Here is a 19,094-nt window from a genome sequence, read left to right as displayed (position 1 = left end):
ATCCATTTTTTTTTTCCCATTTGTCCTATTACCATTTCAATTTTTGGTTGTTATTATTTATCTTATAATTTTTTTTTTTTTTTTTAATATTTCTTTATTATTTTTTATTTTTCTTCATTTTTTTTCTTTGTTTCTTTTCATTCTTTCAATTTCTTCAGCAATTTTTCATTTTTATTTCCCGCAATTTTTCTTTTTTATTTCCCGTTTTTCATTTATCATTTTTTCAGATTTATTATTCTATTTTATTTCCTTGTCAATCCCTTTGATCCATTTCATCCATTTTTTTCCTCATTCATTAATTCCTTCTTTTAATGTTCTCCTCCCACTCCTCTATTACTTTTGCTCCATCTCCCTATCTCTTCTCCCTCCTTGTGTTGTGCCCTCCTTCACTCCTATCTCCTCATCCATCTTTCTCCATGGCTCAGCCTGACACTCCTTCCTCTTCCTCTCCCCCCTCCCTTCCCCTAGTGCTACTATGCAGACGCCAGACACACTTTTGTTTATGTCTCGTCTCCTCCTTGTAGTTTCTACCTTCAGCACACAGCGCAGGCGCCTGCACCAACAGCGCTACAAGCCTCGCTTCAGTACAAACCACTTATGTTTCCCACACAGTAGCACACCTCAGACACTCCCACTGACTTCCGGTCTCCAGGCTACTTTAACTCACTGACCACCAGTGCCTGCACACTACCCCACAGACGGCGCTTGCTGCCCCACGCTTCCAGGTATGTCCTGCGGCAGTGCTGCACTGTGAGCTACTTTAGAATGCTTTCATGCTGTTAACTCTTGCATTGTCTGTCCCCTCAGCTCATCTTAGGACCTCTGCCTGGTCCCTGCCAGACCGGACTTCTACATATGGCACTTTAGGTATGCCTCTCCTCTGTCCCTCCTACCCTCTTTCTTTTCCCTACTGCAGTGTCCTATACTGATCCAAACCTCTTGTTTGTTTCCTCCTTTTTCAGCCCCTCCTGCACATTCATACTGCCGTGATTGCTTCTTTTTCTCTTGTGCTTTAAGGTCAGTCTCCATGCTTGCACTGCCTGATTATGTTGCATTTATGTGATTTGCTCCATTATGCAGGCCTCGCCGTAACCCAGCTCCACAGCTGCTTCAATCAATATTTACTGGATCTAACTCCAACATCCTATGGGCTAACTGATTGATTTGTACAATGTTGTTCTATAATGATTTTGCACACAACGATCCTGTATATGATGATTTTGTATATAGTGTAAATATATAATTGTGTAAATATGTATATCTGTTTAAACCTCTACAGAGTTTGTACATTTTTGTGATTATCACTGTATATATCCTAATGTCTATCTTTGTATGTGTCTCTTCTAGTGAGGTTTGAAAAAGACCCGACATAGGGTCGAAACGTTACCTCAACGCACTATTCCCCTGTGGTGTCTTCAATAATAAAAAAAATTTTTGCATTGAAAATCAAAATTTCCCAGAGTGCAGCTGTTTTCTCTTCACTGGATGACTGTCTGGACTAAGTTCCAGGTTCAGCTTGCACCTACCTCATATCCACAGAGTGCACGCCTTGTCTGTATCACTACAGGAGAGTTCCTGGGCAGACAATGGCTGACTGTCATCAAGGCTTCCCTCCTCCTCTTCCTCATCATCCTCGGCTGCAGACGCCTGCTCCTTAATGTGCGTCAAAGTTTCCATGATCAGACGCATAAGTGGGATGCTCATGCTTATGATGGCGTCTTCTGCGCTTACCAGCCGTGTGCATTCCTCAAAACATTGAAGGACTTTACAGAGGTCTTTCAGCTTCGAGCACTGCACACCTGCCAACTCCATGTCTGCCCTCAAAGTGCCTGCCCGTGTATCCTCCCACAAATGCATTACGGTCTGCCTCTGTTCGCACAGCCGCTCAACCATGTGCAGGGTGGAGTTCCACCTTGCTGCAACGTCGATAATTAGGCGGTGCTTGGGAAGGTGGAGCAATCGCTGCAGCTTCTGCATGCAACTGGAGTGTACCGGCGACCGGCGGATGTGCGAGCACAGTCTTCAGACCTTCTGGAGCAGGCCTGTTAACTCCGGATAATTATTGAGGAAGCACTGCACCACCAGGTTCAAGGTGTGAGCCAAGCAAGGTATGTGTCTGAGTTTTGAAAGTGCAATGGCTGCCACAAAATTCCGGCCATTATAACTAACTACCTTGCCTGCCTCAAGATGTAGACTGCCCAGCCATGACTCAGTTTGTCGCTGAAAGTAGTCGGCCAGTACCTCCACGGTGTGTCTGTCGCCCAAACACATCATCTTCAACACAGCCTGCTGACGCTTTCCACTAGCTGATCGATAGGGGGACACCTCGTGTGCAACACTGGCAGCTGCGGATGGAGTGCTCATGCGACTGCGTCCTGAGGACGAGCTTTCGCTTCTGGAGGAGGAGGAGGGTCGAACGCCTACAGCCAACTGTTTCCTATACCGTGGGCTAGGCAGCACTGTCCCACCACCGCTGTCCCCTGTGGACCCTGCATCCACCACATTAACCCAGTGCGCAGTGATGGACACGTAACGGCCCTGGCCATGCCTACTGGACCATGCATCAGTTGTGAGGTGCACCTTTCCACATACTGATTGTTTGAGTGCATGTACAATGCGGTCTTTCACATGAAGGTGGAGGGCTGGGATGGCTTTGCGAGAAAAGAAGTGGCGACTGGGTAGGTCATAGCGTGGGCATGCGTAGGCCATGAGTTCGAGGAAAGCTGCGCTTTCAACCAACCGATAGGGCATCATCTCTAACGAGATTAGTTTGGCAATGTGGGCATTCAAACCCAGTGTACGCAGATGAGAGGATGAGTACTTTCTTGTCCTACTCATAGTCTCTGGTAGGGTGAGCTGGACTTGAGAGCTGCATATGGTCGAACTCGCGGTGGACATGGCGGACTGAGTGTTGATGATGGTGATGGAGTTGGTGTTCTTTCTGATGGCCTAGATTCAGTCTTTCGTTGCAATAACAGTGTGATTACAGTGGGGGAAACAATGTAGTGTTGCTGACTACCTTCTTTGGGATAAGTTGCACATGTGGTACGTGAGTTTTGGTAGTCCGTCCACGCTTGCAAGTGCATGGTGGTTAAATCTCTTAGCATGCAACTGGTTTTCAAATTTCTCAGATTTTTCCCTCGGCTAAAGGTCTTTTCGCACTTCTTACATATAACCTTTGCCTGATCATTAGGATTTTGTTCAAAAAAGTGCCACACTGCACTCTTCCTACTATGGAAGACATTTTGAGGCCTTGCACGCTGTGCTATTTTGACCGTCTGGCCAAGCTGTCCTGCAACTCTTTTGGTTTTTGTAACCTGTTTTTGGACTGTTACGGGCCTGCCAGATAACAGCTGTTGTGATGTCGATGCCCGCTGCGGATGCTCCTCCTCCTCTTCTGAGCTATTGGCAGCGGCACTCTCTTCCCCCAATGGATGCCAATCTGGGTCAACAACTGGGTCATCCATCACCTCCTCTTCAATGTCATGTGCACCTTCCTCTGTGTCACCGTGTATGGTGGTATAGTATGCGGGAAGGGGCACCTGAGTTTCATCAGGGTCAGATTCTGACTCAGTACACTGCGAGGACAATGTAGTGCTCTGAGTGAATGTACCAGCAGAATCATCTATCAGTGGCTGTGCATCAGTGCACTCCATTTCAGATTCATCTTGGCCTGGGTATTTCACGATTTGACTTGATAACCCAGGCATGGTATGTGAAAACAGCTCCATGGAGTAATCTGTGGTGTGGCCTGCCGCATCCTTCAATTTTGGTAGGGGTGAAGGACACAAGGAAAGGTGTGGTTCATGACCATGAGCCTCCAATGACGACTCAGTGCTTTTATTTTTTAAAACTTCAGAAGAGGAGGCGATAGAGCTGGATGCTGAGTCAGCAATGTAAGCCAAAACTTGTTCTTGAAGCTCCGGCTTTAAAAGCGGTTTACCTACTCCCAGAAAAGGGATGTATATAGCAAATTGGTATGGATATAAATGTATAATTGTATTAAAACTTAACTTTTAATCTTAAATTAAAAACTGTATCTTGCAAATTAAGGTGCCAAAAAAACATATAGTGATAGTGCCTGTGCAAACGTGCCCATAAAAACAAATTGTAATGAGACGCCTCCTATTGTCCAAATATGAGCGGATTATTATCCTCTTTAGTGTCTAAATATGGCCAGGTATTAATAATACCAAACACTAGCCATAGAACATCTCAGTATATGCAGCGACACACTTTTTTTAGAGGTTTTCTTAGGTAACTAAACCATTATTATAATTCCTGTTCTCATTTCCATCATTGTGAACAATTATCATTAGAAAGCGAATCATAAAGAAATATCTATTTCTCCAAGATCAGATATCCATTACATTGGCATATTTTACAGGTCAAAATGAACAATATATAGCACCTATGGAGTCCAGTATAGTGTAGTGCCTATATTCCACAAAAATACTGCATATTAAATACTCTCATGATGCGTTATTAATATGTCCTTATACTCATCTCATCTCATGTGTATTAGTCCTATACACTGATGCCTGTATATGCGCTCTTGTGAGAAAGGCCCCCAGTCTTAACAGAGCTTCATGTCTGCATTCATCTGGACGGCCTAAGTCCAACACCGTTCTCCCAAGTTCAATTGAACTCCATAAACTCCCCTGATGAGTCCTGATTAGATGAAACGCGTTGGGAGAACGGTGTTGGACTAAGGCCGTCCAGATGAATGCAGACATGAAGCTCTGTTAAGACTGGGGGCCTTTCTCACAAGAGCGCATATACAGGCATCAGTGTATAGGACTAATACACATGAGATGAGTATAAGGACATATTAATAACGCATCATGAGAGTATTTAATATGCAGTATTTTTGTGGAATATAGGCACTACACTATACTGGACTCCATAGGTGCTATATATTGTTCATTTTGACCTGTAAAATATGCCAATGTAATGGATATCTGATCTTGGAGAAATAGATATTTCTTTATGATTCGCTTTCTAATGATAATTGTTCACAATGATGGAAATGAGAACAGGAATTATAATAATGGTTTAGTTACCTAAGAAAACCTCTAAAAAAAGTGTGTCGCTGCATATACTGAGATGTTCTATGGCTAGTGTTTGGTATTATTAATACCTGGCCATATTTAGACACTAAAGAGGATAATAATCCGCTCATATTTGGACAATAGGAGGCGTCTCATTACAATTTGTTTTTATGGGCACGTTTGCACAGGCACTATCACTATATGTTTTTTTGGCACCTTAATTTGCAAGATACAGTTTTTAATTTAAGATTAAAAGTTAAGTTTTAATACAATTATACATTTATATCCATACCAATTTGCTATATACATTTTTGATTGGTATTGGTAAAGTAGACCCCCGCTTATATTATTATCCCAGAAAAGGGAGCCTTCGAGGCCTTGTGGAGCTAGACGATGACGCAGGCTCAACACCTCCTGCATTAGGTGCTATTTTGCTTTTGCCACTACCAGCAGATCCAACACCAACACCATCATTACCAGCTGCCAACCCCTGCCCATTTTCACGGACTCTTCCACCACACTTCCTCATTTTTGGGGAAAATGTACCCAAAGACTACCAACTATATGGTACTGTAAAACAAGGTACAAGGTGTATATAGGAGTGGGGAGAATTTGTATCTCTCTAGACTTCAGGACACAGTTGAATTACAGTGGGGAAAAAAGTATTTAGTCAGTCAGCAATAGTGCAAGTTCCACCACTTAAAAAGATGAGAGGCGTCTGTAATTTACATCATAGGTAGACCTCAACTATGGGAGACAAACTGAGAAAAAAAAATCCAGAAAATCACATTGTCTGTTTTTTTTTTTCATTTTATTTGCATATTATGGTGGAAAATAAGTATTTGGTCAGAAACAAAATTTCATCTCAATACTTTGTGATATATCCTTTGTTGGCAATGACAGAGGTCAAACGTTTTCTGTAAGTCTTCACAAGGTTGCCACACACTGTTGTTGGTATGTTGGCTCATTCCTCCATGCAGATCTCCTCTAGAGCAGTGATGTTTTTGGCTTTTCGCTTGGCAACACTGATTTTCAACTCCCTCCAAAGGTTTTCTATAGGGTTGAGATCTGGAGACTGGCTAGGCCACTCCAGGACCTTGAAATGCTTCTTACGAAGCCACTCCTTCGTTGCCCTGGCGGTGTGCTTTGGATCATTGTCATGTTGAAAGGCCCAGCCACGTTTCATCTTCAATGCCCTTGCTGATGGAAGGAGGTTTGCACTCAAAATCTCACGATACATGGCCCCATTCATTCTTTCATGTACCCGGATCAGTCGTCCTGGCCCCTTTGCAGAGAAACAGCCCCAAAGCATGATGTTTCCACCACCATGCTTTACAGTAGGTATGGTGTTTGATGGATGCAACTCAGTATTCTTTTTCCTCCAAACACGACAAGTTGTGTTTCTACCAAACAGTTCCAGTTTGGTTTCATCAGACCATAGGACATTCTCCCAAAACTCTTCTGGATCATCCAAATGCTCTCTAGCAAACTTCAGACGGGCCCGGACATGTACAGGCTTAAGCAGTGGGACACGTCTGGCACTGCAGGATCTGAGTCCATGGTGGCGTAGTGTGTTACTTATGGTAGGCCTTGTTACATTGGTCCCAGCTCTCTGCAGTTCATTCACTAGGTCCCCCCACGTGGTTCTGGGATTTTTGCTCACCGTTCTTGTGATCATTCTGACCCCACGGGGTGGGATTTTGCGTGGAGCACCAGATCGAGGGAGATTATCAGTGGTCTTGTATGTCTTCCATTTTCTAATTATTGCTCCCACAGTTGATTTCTTCACTCCAAGCTGGTTGGCTATTGCAGATTCAGTCTTCCCAGCCTGGTGCAGGGCTACAATTTTGTTTCTGCTGTCCTTTGACAGCTCTTTGGCCTTCACCATAGTGGAGTTTGGAGTCAGACTGTTTGAGGGTGTGCACAGGTGTCTTTTTATACTGATAACAAGTTTAAACAGGTGCCATTACTACAGGTAATGAGTGGAGGAAAGAGGAGACTCTTAAAGAAGAAGTTACAGGTCTGTGAGAGCCAGAAATCTTGATTGCTTGTTTCTGACCAAATACTTATTTTCCACCATAATATGCAAATAAAATGGAAAAAAAAACAGACAATGTGATTTTCTGGATTTTTTTTTTTCTCAGTTTGTCTCCCATAGTTGAGGTCTACCTATGATGTAAATTACAGACGCCTCTCATCTTTTTAAGTGGTGGAACTTGCACTATTGCTGACTGACTAAATACTTTTTTCCCCACTGTATATCAGGCCCTGTTTATATTACACCGCAATGTGACAGGCAGATTCTGGATGGTGTAAGAAAGGTGTATAGAGGACTGTGGAAAATTGGAATCTCTCTAGACTTCAGGACACAGTTGGATTCTGTCAGGCCCTGTTTATATTACACCGCAATGTGACCAGCAGAAATTGCCTAGTGTATGACAAACTACAAGGTGTATATAGAATTGGGCAGAATTGGAATCTCTCTAGAGTGTAGGTCTGTAAGAATGGACAAATTCCTCAACTCTTCCTTACAGAGTCACGCACGTAGATAGCTTCAATTTAGCCGTGATAACAGCCGTTACACTGAGAGAGGAGTGTGCACGTACACCGCTGTACGGTGTATGTAAAATTTTCAAGCTCCGTGTTTTTGTATACGGACTGACACACGCTGTTTCTCTAGTTTTGAATGTAATCAAACAGCAAATATACTAAACTGTTTGAAAAATGGACAAAACTATAAGGTGTAAGTCTGTAAGAACGGACAAACTCCTCGACTTTTCCTTACAGAGTCACACACGTAGATAGCTTCAATTTGGCCGTGATAACAGCCGTTACACGGTACTGTGTGAGGAGCGTACACCGCTGTACGGTGTGTGAAAAAATGAACGCTCACTACTTCACCAGGACAAAACAATACAATTTGGATTGCTTTTATAAAAGCAGTTTGAACACCAGTGAGCACACAGCAATGCAGCTAGCCTTAAAAGGCAGGCTAATCATCACCAGCGCTGCTGCTCAAAAGCAAAAATCTTCACCTTTCACTGCACAGTAACTACAGTGAAAAGCGCTAGCAGCAGAAGCAGTTTTTTTTTTTCGTTTTGCCTTCCTAACGCTCTCCCTACAGAATCAGCAGCTGCAGCAGCTCTCCCTATTCTGAGATCAGCATGAGTAACATGGCGGTCAGCGTCCCCCCCTTTTATACTCCCTGTGACTCCACACAAAGCAAGCCAATCACTTGCATGCCCTTCTCCAATATGGTGGTGACCGTTGCCTATGTCATCACGTTGCCCACAGTGTCCGTTCTTCCTGATTGGCTGAAAAAGGGCGCTAAAGCATCTTTTGAAACGCGACTTTGGCGCTAAAGTCGCCGACCTCGTGGCCGACCAGACGCTAAGGTCGGGTTTCGTTTCATGAAACCCGACTTTGGCGAAGGTCGGCGACTTTTGAATTTTTTTGACCCGTTTCGCTCAACTCTACCAAAGACGGTCTTTCTGTGATGAATTTATTAATAACTGGATCAATACGGAGAATGGGCCACGCTTTTTGTAAGGCGACACGTACCGCATATGATCTAGAATTAAAAGTGGTGACAAACCTCACTACTTTCTTTTTAGAAGAGGCCGTAGTCTGCCCAGATCTATACAAAAGATCCTGTCTAGAGGCATGCTTTGCCCTATTACACGCCTTCTTAATTGATCTGCGACTGTACCCACGTGCCAAGAAACGTTGATGAAGTTCACCAGCACGAAGAAAAAAAGTATCATCCGTAGAGCAGGCCAAGAAAGCAAAAATTCTGCCATGATATGTAAACTTTTGAGAACAACTGTATTTGTGTATTTTAGACGTGAATACAATTGAAGCTCTAAGCATTGACACTGCAGAGGCAATGTGGAGTGGTGTGAAGACCTTAACTCATCTTGCTGCTCATTGCTATGCCACAGAAGAACATAAAGATCATGGAAGATAAGTGTTTCCTGAGTAAAATGAAAGAGTGGGCAGTGTGTGGGGGAACAGTATGGAAATTGAGCAGCATGGTGGGACAGGATGGACAGAGGGAAACATAAGTAAGAGCTTATGTAACTGAGTGTGAAATTTATAGTTCATAAGGGGAGATATTGAGGCAGTTATTGATAACCCCTTCCTGACCTGTGACACAGCATATGCGTCATGAAAGTCGGTGCCAATCCGACCCATGACGCATATGCTGTGTCATGACTTTAAAGTCCCCCTGAGGGTCGGGTGACAGGGGTCAATGAAAGGTCACCCGACCCGCAGATACAGGGGGCTTTGTACTTCACCACAGGGGGCGTGGCTTCGCCCCCACGTGGCTACGATCGCTTGATTGGCTGTTAAAAGTGAAACAGCCGATCAGAGCGAAAGTAATATTTCATCAATGAAAATTGATGAAATATTACAAACCAGCCATGGCCAATGCTGAAATAGCATCGGACATGGCTGGAGACACAGATCTGACCCCCCCCCACGACTGATGGTGCCGATCGACTGCCGCCACCGACTGACTGCACCGATCGGCAGCCGCTGTCATAATCAGCTCCCCCTCCCCTTCCCTTCACTCCCCTCCAGCCTCTGATCACCCCCCTCCCCCCGGTATCTCCCGAGTGCCACTATCGCTCCTGGTGTCCTGCGGTACCGGTGCATGGGCGCCGCCATCTTGGAAAATGGCGTGCGCATGCGCAGTGTGCCCGATTGAATCTGCTGGCTGCAGATTCCATTCATTCATTTTGATCACTATGAAACTCTCACAGTGATCAAAATAAAATAAAAAGTAAATAAACCCCCCTTTATCACCCCTATAGATAGGCACAACTAATAAAATAAAGATATATTTTCTTTTTCCGTTAGGGTTAGGGTTGGAATTAGGGATAGGGTTAGGGATGGAATTAGGGTTAGGCTTGCAATTAGGGTTAGGGTTGGAATTAGGTTAAGATTTGGGTTAGGCTTGTGGTTAGGGTTATGGTTAGGGTTGGGATTAGGGTTAGGGGTGTGTTGGGGTTAGGGTTATGGTTAGGGTTGGGATTAGGGTTAGGGATGTGTTGGGGTTAGGGTTGTGGTTAGGGGTATGTTGGGGTTAGGGTTGGAGTTAGAATTGAGTGGGTTTCCACTGTTTAGGCACATCAGGGAGTCTCCAAGCGCAACATGGTGCCACCATTGATTCCAGCCAATTTTGCATTCAACAAGTCAAACGGTGCTCCCTCCATTCCAAGCCTCGACATGTGCCCAACAGTGGTTAAGCCCAACTTATGGGGTATTAGCATACTCAGGAAAATTTGCACAACAACTTTTTGGGTCCAATTTCTCCTGTTACCCTTGTGAAAATAAAAAATTGTGAGCTAAAAAATTATTTTTTGAGGAAAAAAATGATTTTTTATTTTCACAGCCTTGCGTTATGAACTCCTGTGAAGCATTTGGGGGTTCAAGTTGCTCACCACACATCTAGATAAGTTCCTTGGGGGGTCTAGTTTCCAAAATGGGGTCACTTGTGGGGGGTTTCCACAGTTTAGTCACATCAGGGGCTCTGCAAATGTAACATGATGCCCGCAGACCATTCCATCAAGTCAGCATTTCAAAATGTCACTACTTCACTTCCGAACCCCGACTAGTGCCCGAACAGTGGGTTCCCCCACATATGGGGTACCAGCGTACTCAGGACAAACAGTACAACAACCTTTGGGGTCCAATTTCTCCTGTTACCCTTGTGAAAATAAAAAATTGTGGACTAAAAAATAATTTTTTGAGGGAAAAAATATTTTTTATTTTCACGGCTCTGCGTTATAAACTTCTGTGAAGCACCTGGGGGTTCAAAGTGCTCACTATGCATCTTGATAAGTTCCTTAGGGGGTCTAGTTTCAAAAATGGGGGGTTATTTGTGGGGGAGCTCAAAAGTTTAGGCACACAGGGGCTCTCCAATCGCAACATGGTGTCCGCTAACGATTGGAGCTAATTTTCATTTCAAAAAGTCTATTGGCGCTCCTTCCCATCAGAGCCCTGCTGTGCACCTAATCAGTGGTTCCCCCCACATATGGGGTACCAGCGTACTCCGGACAATCTGGACAACAACTTTTGTGGTCCAATTTCTCCTGTTAGCCATGTGAAAATAAAAAATAGCGTGCTAAAAAATCATTTTTGAGGAAAACAATGATTTTTTATTTTCACTGGTCTAGTTTTCAAAATGGGGTCACTTGTGGGGGGGTTTTCACTGTTTAGGCACACAGGGGCTCTCCAAACGCGACATGGTGTCTAATAACGATTGGAGCTAATTTTCCATTCAAAAAGTCAAATGGCGCTCCTTCCCTTTCGGACCCTGCCGTGCGCCCAAACAGTAGTTTATGACCACATATGAGGTATCAGTGTACTCAGGAGAAATTGCCCAACAAATTTGAGGATCCATTTTATCCTGTTGCCCATGTGAAAATGAAAAAACTGAGGCTAAAATAAAATTTTTGTGAAAAAAAGTGCTTATTTTTTTTGCGGATCAATTTGTGAAGCACCTGGGGGTTCAAAGTGATCACTATGCATCTAGATAAGTTCCTTGGAGGGTCTAGTTTCCAAAATGGGGTCACTTGTAGGGTAGCTCTAATGTTTAGGCACACAGGGACTCTCCAAATGCGACATGGCAACCGCTAAATATTCCAGCATATTTTCCATTCAAAAAGTCAAATGGCGCTCCTTCCCTTCTGAGTCTTGCCGTGCACCCAAACAGTGGTTTATGACCACCTATGAGGTATCGGTGTTCTCAGGAGAAATTGCCCAACAAATTTTAGGATCCATTTTATCCTGTTGCTCATGTGAAAATGAAAAATTGATGCTAAAAGAAAATTTTTGTTGGAAAAATTAAAATGTCCATTTTTTCCTTCCACGTTGCTTTAGTTCCTGTGAAGCACCTGAAGGGTTAATAATCTTCTTGAATGTAGTTTTGAGTAGCTTGAGGGGTGCAGTTTAGAGTTGAGCGAAACGGGTCGAAAAATTTCAAAAGTCACCGACTTTTGGCAAAGTCGGGTTTCATGAAACGAAATCCGACCCTAGGATGAGGTCGGCCACGAGGTCGGCGACTTACGCGCCAAAGTCGCGTTTCAAAAGTTTGGCGCTCTTTTTCAGCCAATCAGGATCCACGGACACTGTGGGCAACGTGATGACATAGGTACGGGTCACCACCTTCTTTCAGAAGGGCATGCAAGTGATTGGCTTGCTTTGGTGGGCGTCACAGGGGGTATAATAGGGCGTGCATGCCGACTGCCATCTTACTTCTGCCGATCTTAGCATAGGGAGAGGTTGCTGATGATTCTGTAGGGAGAGTGTTAGGCAGGGAAGAAGAAAAAAAACTGCTTCTGCTGCTAGCGATTGTGCCTGTACAACACACCAGTCACTGTGTGTGCAGTGCAAGGGGAGGCTATATTGTGGTGTATCAGTGGTGTTGGTTGTTGGGCTGCCTTCTAAGGCTTCCTGACAGCTGCATTGCTGTTTACCCACTGCTCTGTAAACTGCTTTTTTAAAAGCAATCCCAATTTTTTTTTTTTGTCCTGCTGAGGTATTGAGCTGCAAACTGCTTTTTTAAAAGCAATCCCAATTTTTTTTTTTTGTCCTGCTGAGGTACTGAGCGTGCATTTTTTCACACCATACAGCGGTGTACGCTCCTCACACAGTACCGTGTAACGGCTGTTATCACAGCCACAGTGAAGCTATCTGTGTCACTCTGTGAGAATAAGTCGAGGACATGTTCCGTTCTTACAGACCTGCACTCTAGGGACATTCCTACTCTGCCCAATTCTACATACACCTTGTAGTTTGTGATACACTAGCCAATTTCTGCCTGTGACATAGCGCTGTGATATTCAGTGGGCCTCACACAATCCAAAAGTGTCCAGTGTCCACAAGTGTCTGCAGAAATTCAAAATCTCACTTATCCTCTAGTCACTTTGGTCACAGCTGTGCCATCGAGCCTGTGACATAGCGCTCAGATATTCAGTGGGCCTCACACAATCCAAAAGTGTCCACAAGTGTCTGCAGAAATTCAAAATCTCACTTATCCTCTAGTCACTTTGGTCACAGCGGTGCCATCGAGCCTGTGACATAGCGCTCCGATATTCAGTGGGCCTCACACAATCCAAAAGTGTCCAGTGTCCACAAGTGTCTGCAGAAATTCAAAATCTCACTTATCCTCTAGTCACTTTGGTCACAGCTGTGCCATCAAGCCTGTGACATAGCGCTCAGATATTCAGTGGGCCTCACACAATCCAAAAGTGTCCAGTGTCCACAAGTGTCTGCAGAAATTCAAAATCTCACTTGTCCTCTAGTCACTTTGGTCACAGCTGTGCCATCGAGCCTGTGACATAGCGCTCAGATATTCAGTGGGCCTCACACAATCCAAAAGTGTTCAGTGTCCACTAGTGTGAGCAGAAATTCAAAATCTCACTTATCCTCTAGTCACTTTGGTCACAACTGTGCCATCGAGCCTGTGACATAGCGCTCAGATATTCAGTGGGCCTCACACAATCCAAAAGTGTCCAGTGTCCACTAGTGTGAGCGGAAATTCAAAATCTCCCCTGTTCTATGCACACCTTGTACCTTGTTTTACATTACTATATAGTTTGTTGGATTTTGTCTACATTTCTACCAAAAATGAGGAAGGCTGGTGGAAGAGGCCGTGGAATTGGGCGGGGGTTGGCAGCTGGTAATGATGGTGTTGGTGGTGGATCTGATGGTAGTGGCAAGAGCAAAATAGGACCGAATGCAGGAGGTATTGAGCCTGCATCATCATCTGGCTCCATAAGGCTTCGAAGGCTTAGTTTTCTAGGAGTTGGCAAACCGCTTTTAAAGCCAGAGCATCAGGAAAAAGTTTTGTCTTACATTGCTGACTCAGCCTCCAGCTCTATCGCCTCCTCTTCTGAAGTTGTAAAAAGTAAAAGCACTGAGTCGTCATTGGAGGCTCATGTTCATGAACCAAAACTTTCCTTGTGTCCTTCACCCCAACCAAGATTGAAGGATGACGCAGGCCATACCACTGATTTCTCCATGGAGCTGTTTTCAAATACCATGCCTGGATTATCAAGTCAAATGGTGAATTACCCAGGCCAAGATGAATCTGACATGGAGTGCACTGATGCACAGCCGCTGATGGATGATTCTGCTGGTACATTCACTCAGAGCACTACATTGTCCTCGCAGTGTACAGAGCCAGATTCTGACCCTGATGAGACTCAGGTGCCCCTTCCCGCACACTATACAACCATAGACGGTGACACAGAGGAAGGTGCACATGACATTGAAGAGGAGGTGATGGATGACCCAGTTGTTGACCCAGATTGGCATCCATTGGGGGAAGAGGGTGCTGCTTCCAATAGCTCAGATGAGGAGCATCCACAGCAGACATCGACATCGCAACAGCTGTTTTCTGGCAGGCCCGAAGCACTCCAAAGACAGGTTCCAAAAATCAAAAGAGTTGCTGGACAGCTTGTCCAGAGGGTCAAAAGATCACAGCGTGCTAGGCCGCAAAATGTCTGCCAAAGTAGGAAGAGTGCAGTGTGGCACTTTTTTGAACAAAATCCTCATGATCAGGCCAAGGTTATCTGTAAGAAGTGCGCAAAGACCTTTAGCCGAGGGAAAAATCTGAAAAATTTGAATACCAGTTGCATGCTTAGACATTTAAAAACCATGCACTTGCAAGCGTGGACACAACACCAAACCTCAAGTGCCACATGTGCAACTGATCACAACGAAGGTAGTCAGCAACGCTACATTGTTTCCCCCACTGTAAGCCCACCGGTTAGCACAGCAGCAAATGTTGAGGTGTCGTTGCAAGGCCACAGTAGTCAGGGAATCCCACTGTTATATCAACGAAATACTGATTCTAGGCCATCAGAAAGAACAGCAACTTCATCACCATCATCAACCCTCTCTCAGTCCGCCCTGTCCACCGCTACTTCCACCATATGCAGCTCTCAAGTCCAGCTCACCCTCCCAGACACTATGAGTAGGTCAAGAAAGTACTCAGTCTCTCATCCGCGTACACTGGGTTTGAACGCCCACATTGCCAAACTAATCTCGTTTGAGATGATGCCCTTTCGGTTGGTGGAAAGCGCAGCTTTCCGCGAACTCATGGCCTATGCAGTACCACGCTATGACCTACCCAGTCGCCACTTCTTCTCTCGCAAAGCCATCCCAGCCCTCCACCATCATGTGAAAGACCGCATTGTCCATGCACTCAAGCAGTCAGTGAGTGGAAAGGTGCACCTCACAACTGATGCATGGTCCAGTCGGCATGGCCAGGGCCGTTACGTGTCCATCACTGCGCACTGGGTTAATGTGGTGGATGCAGGGTCCACAGGGGACAGCGGTGGTGGGACAGTGCTGCCTAGCCCACGGTATAGGAAACAGTTGGCTGTAGGCGTTCGACCCTCCCCCTCCTCCTCCTCCTGAAGCGAAAGCTCGTCCACAGAGCGCAGTTGTACGAGCACTCCATCTGCAGCTGCCACTGTTGCACACGAGGTGTCCCCTTATCGAGCAGCTAGTGCAAAGCATCAGCAGGTTGTGTTGCAGATGATGTGTTTGGGCGACAGACACACCGCCGAGGTGCTGGCCGAGTACTTGAAGCGACAAACTGAGTCATGGCTGGGCAGTGTACATCTTGAGGCAGGCAAGGTAGTTAGTGATAACGGCCGTAATTTTGTGGCAGCCATAGCCCTTTCAAAACTCAGCCACATACCTTGCTTGGCTCACACCTTGAACCAGGTGGTGCAGTGCTTCCTCAAAAATTATCCGGAGTTAACAGCTCTGCTCCAGAAGGTGCGAAGACTGTGCGCGCACATCCGCCGGTCGCCTGTACACTCCGTTCGTATGCAGAAGCTGCAGCGATTGCTCCACCTATCCAACCACCGCCTCATTATCGACATTGCAACAAGGTGGAACTCCACCCTGCACATGGTGGAGCGGCTGTGCGAGCAGAGGCAGGCCATAATGCATTTGTGGGAGGATACACGGCCAGGCACTTTGAGAGCAGACATGGAGTTGACAGGTGTGCAGTGGTTGAAGCTGAAAGACCTCTGTAAAGTCCTTCAGTGTTTTGAGGAATGCACACGGCTGGTAAGCGCAGACCACGCCATCCTAAGCAGGAGCATCCCACTTATGCGGCTGCTCATGCAAACTTTGACGCACCTTAAGGAGCAGGCTTCTGCAGCCAATGTTGATGAGGAGGAAGAGGAGGAGGAAATCCTTGATGACATTCAGCCATTGTCTGCTCAGGGACCTCTCCTGGACGAGGTGGAGGAAGAAGAGGAGGAGGAGGAGGATGATGGGGATGATTACTTAGGGGAGGAGGATGCATCTCGTGGGGCAAGTGAAAATGTTGGCGTGGCAAGGTCTGGTACAGGGTTTGTGCGTGACTGGAGGGATGTGGATTTGCCAGAAAGTGCTCCTCCACCCAGCACTCGCAGTGCATCATTGACACCGGGAACATTGGCCCACATGTCAGATTATGCCTTGCAGATCCTAAAAAGGGACCCCCGCATTGCCAAAATGATGAACGATGATGACTACTGGTTGGCCAGCATCCTGGATCCACGCTATAAAGGCAAATTACAAAACATCATGCCACAGGAGAACCTTGACCTAATATTGGCTAATAAACAAGCAACTCTGGTAAATCGGTTGCTTGAGGCATTCCCAGCACACAGCAGCGGTGATGGTTCTCACACGAGCCGTACGGGCCGGGGGCAGCTTGGCAGAGGTGTTCGTGGTGCACACAGCAGAAGTGGCGTTGGAGACAGGGGTTTCATGACAATGTTGTGGACTGATTTTTCAAGTACCGCTCACACAACTGGTAATACTGCATCGATGGAAAGTGACAGGAGACAGCAGTTGTCAACTATGGTTACAAACTACTTTTCCTCCCATATCGATGTTCTCCCACACAGGTCATTCCCCTTTGACTATTGGGCCGCTAAACTGGACACCTGGCCTGAATTGGCACAATATGCCTTACAGGAGCTCGCTTGCCCAGCTGCAAGTGTGCTATCGGAAAGAGTCTTCAGTGCAGCTGGATCAATCCTGACAGAAAAAAGGACCCGTCTGTCAACCCAAAATGTGGATGATCTAACCTTCATTAAAATGAACCACGCATGGGTTTCCAAGGATTTTGTCCCACCTTCCCCTGATGACACATAGGGTGACAGAAAAATGGCTTGCTTTGGTCCACCTCTTCCTGGGACTTGACCTATTTCACCTTTTGCATCAGCTGAATGTCCTACATCAACATATGCCACTTTCTAAAACTCCCTAACTGTGCTGCCTCCCCCCCCATGGCCGGGGTCACCACCTAGCGCACGACACCGTGCGAGTGCCGTTGCCCTGGACAGGTGGCTAGGCCGACTCTTGGGCGCGGGCACTGGCACAGGGTCCCTCATAGTGCAATCAAGTGTCTCTGACGGTGGTGGTGCACACCCGCCGTCAGACACACCGCCATACTATGAGGGGCCCAGTGCCAGTACCGATGCCCACGAGTGGGCCCCCTTGCTTGGGCAGGGCCCCAGCATTTGCAATCTTTACCTCTCCCTGCTCCTCCGCTGTGTAGTCTGGGCCGTCAAATCCATACTGCGCCTGACACCGTTTGAGCCTGCCTCCTGATGTATAGACATATATTTTGAACGTGTACGCTATACATACATGTTATCTGGGGATACGGTACAGTTTCTAACCTTTGTGCAATCACGTGCAATCCATACTGGGCCTAACACCGTCTGAGCCTGCCTCCTGATGTATAGACATATATTTTGAATGTGTACGCTATCCATACATGTTATCTGGGGATACGGTACCCTTTCTCACCTTTGTGCAATCATGTGTAATCCATACTGGGCCTGAGAACGGCTGGTGAGCTGTTAAGCAAGCTATAGCACCTGTGGTTTGCATACGTAAGTTTTTCATTTTTTCAGGAATGACGGTTAGGCCTAATTCCGGAACTGCGGTTGACCTGCACTTACTGGGAAATCATTGTTCGCGGGTAATAATTGTAATCAGTGATCCCCATCACTAACGTTGTTCAGCGGGTTATCTGCACCTGTAAGCGACAAACGCTGGCCTTTTCAGTGTAGCGCACATGCAGCCACGGACATGTAAAGGCATGACACACCAGTTATTGGCCAATCTCATGTGCCAGAGCCTCACTTGTCCCTCTAGTAAGGCGGACTCGAACCGCGGGGCATGACGGAGTCTCGTTCGCTAACGGAATTAAGCTTGCAATGTGTGCATCTGTTCTGTAGCTGGCATGGTTGAGGTTTCCCAGGTGGAGTCGAATTTAACCGTAGGCTCCACTCCTGATGGTGCCCTTCTGGACATTCCTTTAAGGTTCAGCTTTGCAACCATACTGCCCACATAAAACAAACACTTTGCCTTCATGAATGCTGTTTGGAGGGTCATGACTCGTGGGAATAACGCCGCCCAATCAGTTAACCTGCTAGAGAGATCGTTCGTTGCTCCCAAGCATGACATCACACTCCCTAGGAAGAAGGTAATGCCACTGTGGCGACCGTACTCCTGGGGGCGACACAAGTGCACTGATGCCCAGCCACTGCTCGATGAATCTGCTGGTACATTGACCCAGACCACTACATTCCCCTCGCATGATACACGGCCTGAATCTGACCCTGATGAAACTCAGGTTACCCTTCCCATATACAGTTCCATCTTACACGGTGACAAAGAGGAAGCTGCAGATGAAAGTGCAGGTTCGGCCCACCCGCCATCAGACACACCACCATACTATCAGGGGCCCTGTGCCAGTGCCGTCGCCAACGAGTGGGCCCCCCCTGCTTGCTCAGGATCACAGCACTTGCAAAGTTGAAATACTGTGCAGTGAGATGGAAGATGGGGACGACGAGGAGTCCAGACAAGTACAGGGATTCCCTAGCGAGGAGACTTATTTGATTGTTTTCAATGTTGGGACAGCAATTTTTGGGGAGCACTATACTCTGGAGAATGATAGATGGGTCCCACCATACACTGGAACATTCCAAAGGTGGACATCAGACACTG

At 46.2% G+C, this 19,094-nt stretch overlaps 1 long non-coding RNA gene across 1 annotated transcript; it reads left to right on the top strand.

The window, feature by feature from the left end:
• Positions 1–240: 240 nt before the first annotated feature.
• Positions 241–1,407, top strand: LOC141054158 (uncharacterized). Its single transcript, XR_012222036.1, has 3 exons — positions 241–725; positions 808–867; positions 963–1,407. It is a non-coding gene; the product is annotated as an uncharacterized lncRNA (long non-coding RNA).
• Positions 1,408–19,094: the final 17,687 nt, after the last annotated feature.

This window comes from Dendrobates tinctorius, unplaced genomic scaffold (assembly GCF_039654945.1).
Source record: "Dendrobates tinctorius isolate UK_male_01 unplaced genomic scaffold, ASM3965494v1 ptg000001l, whole genome shotgun sequence".
In the NCBI taxonomy this organism is placed as follows: domain Eukaryota; kingdom Metazoa; phylum Chordata; class Amphibia; order Anura; family Dendrobatidae; genus Dendrobates; species Dendrobates tinctorius.
Note: the sequence above shows the minus strand (reverse complement) of the source record. Positions and strands in the feature narration are given on the sequence as shown.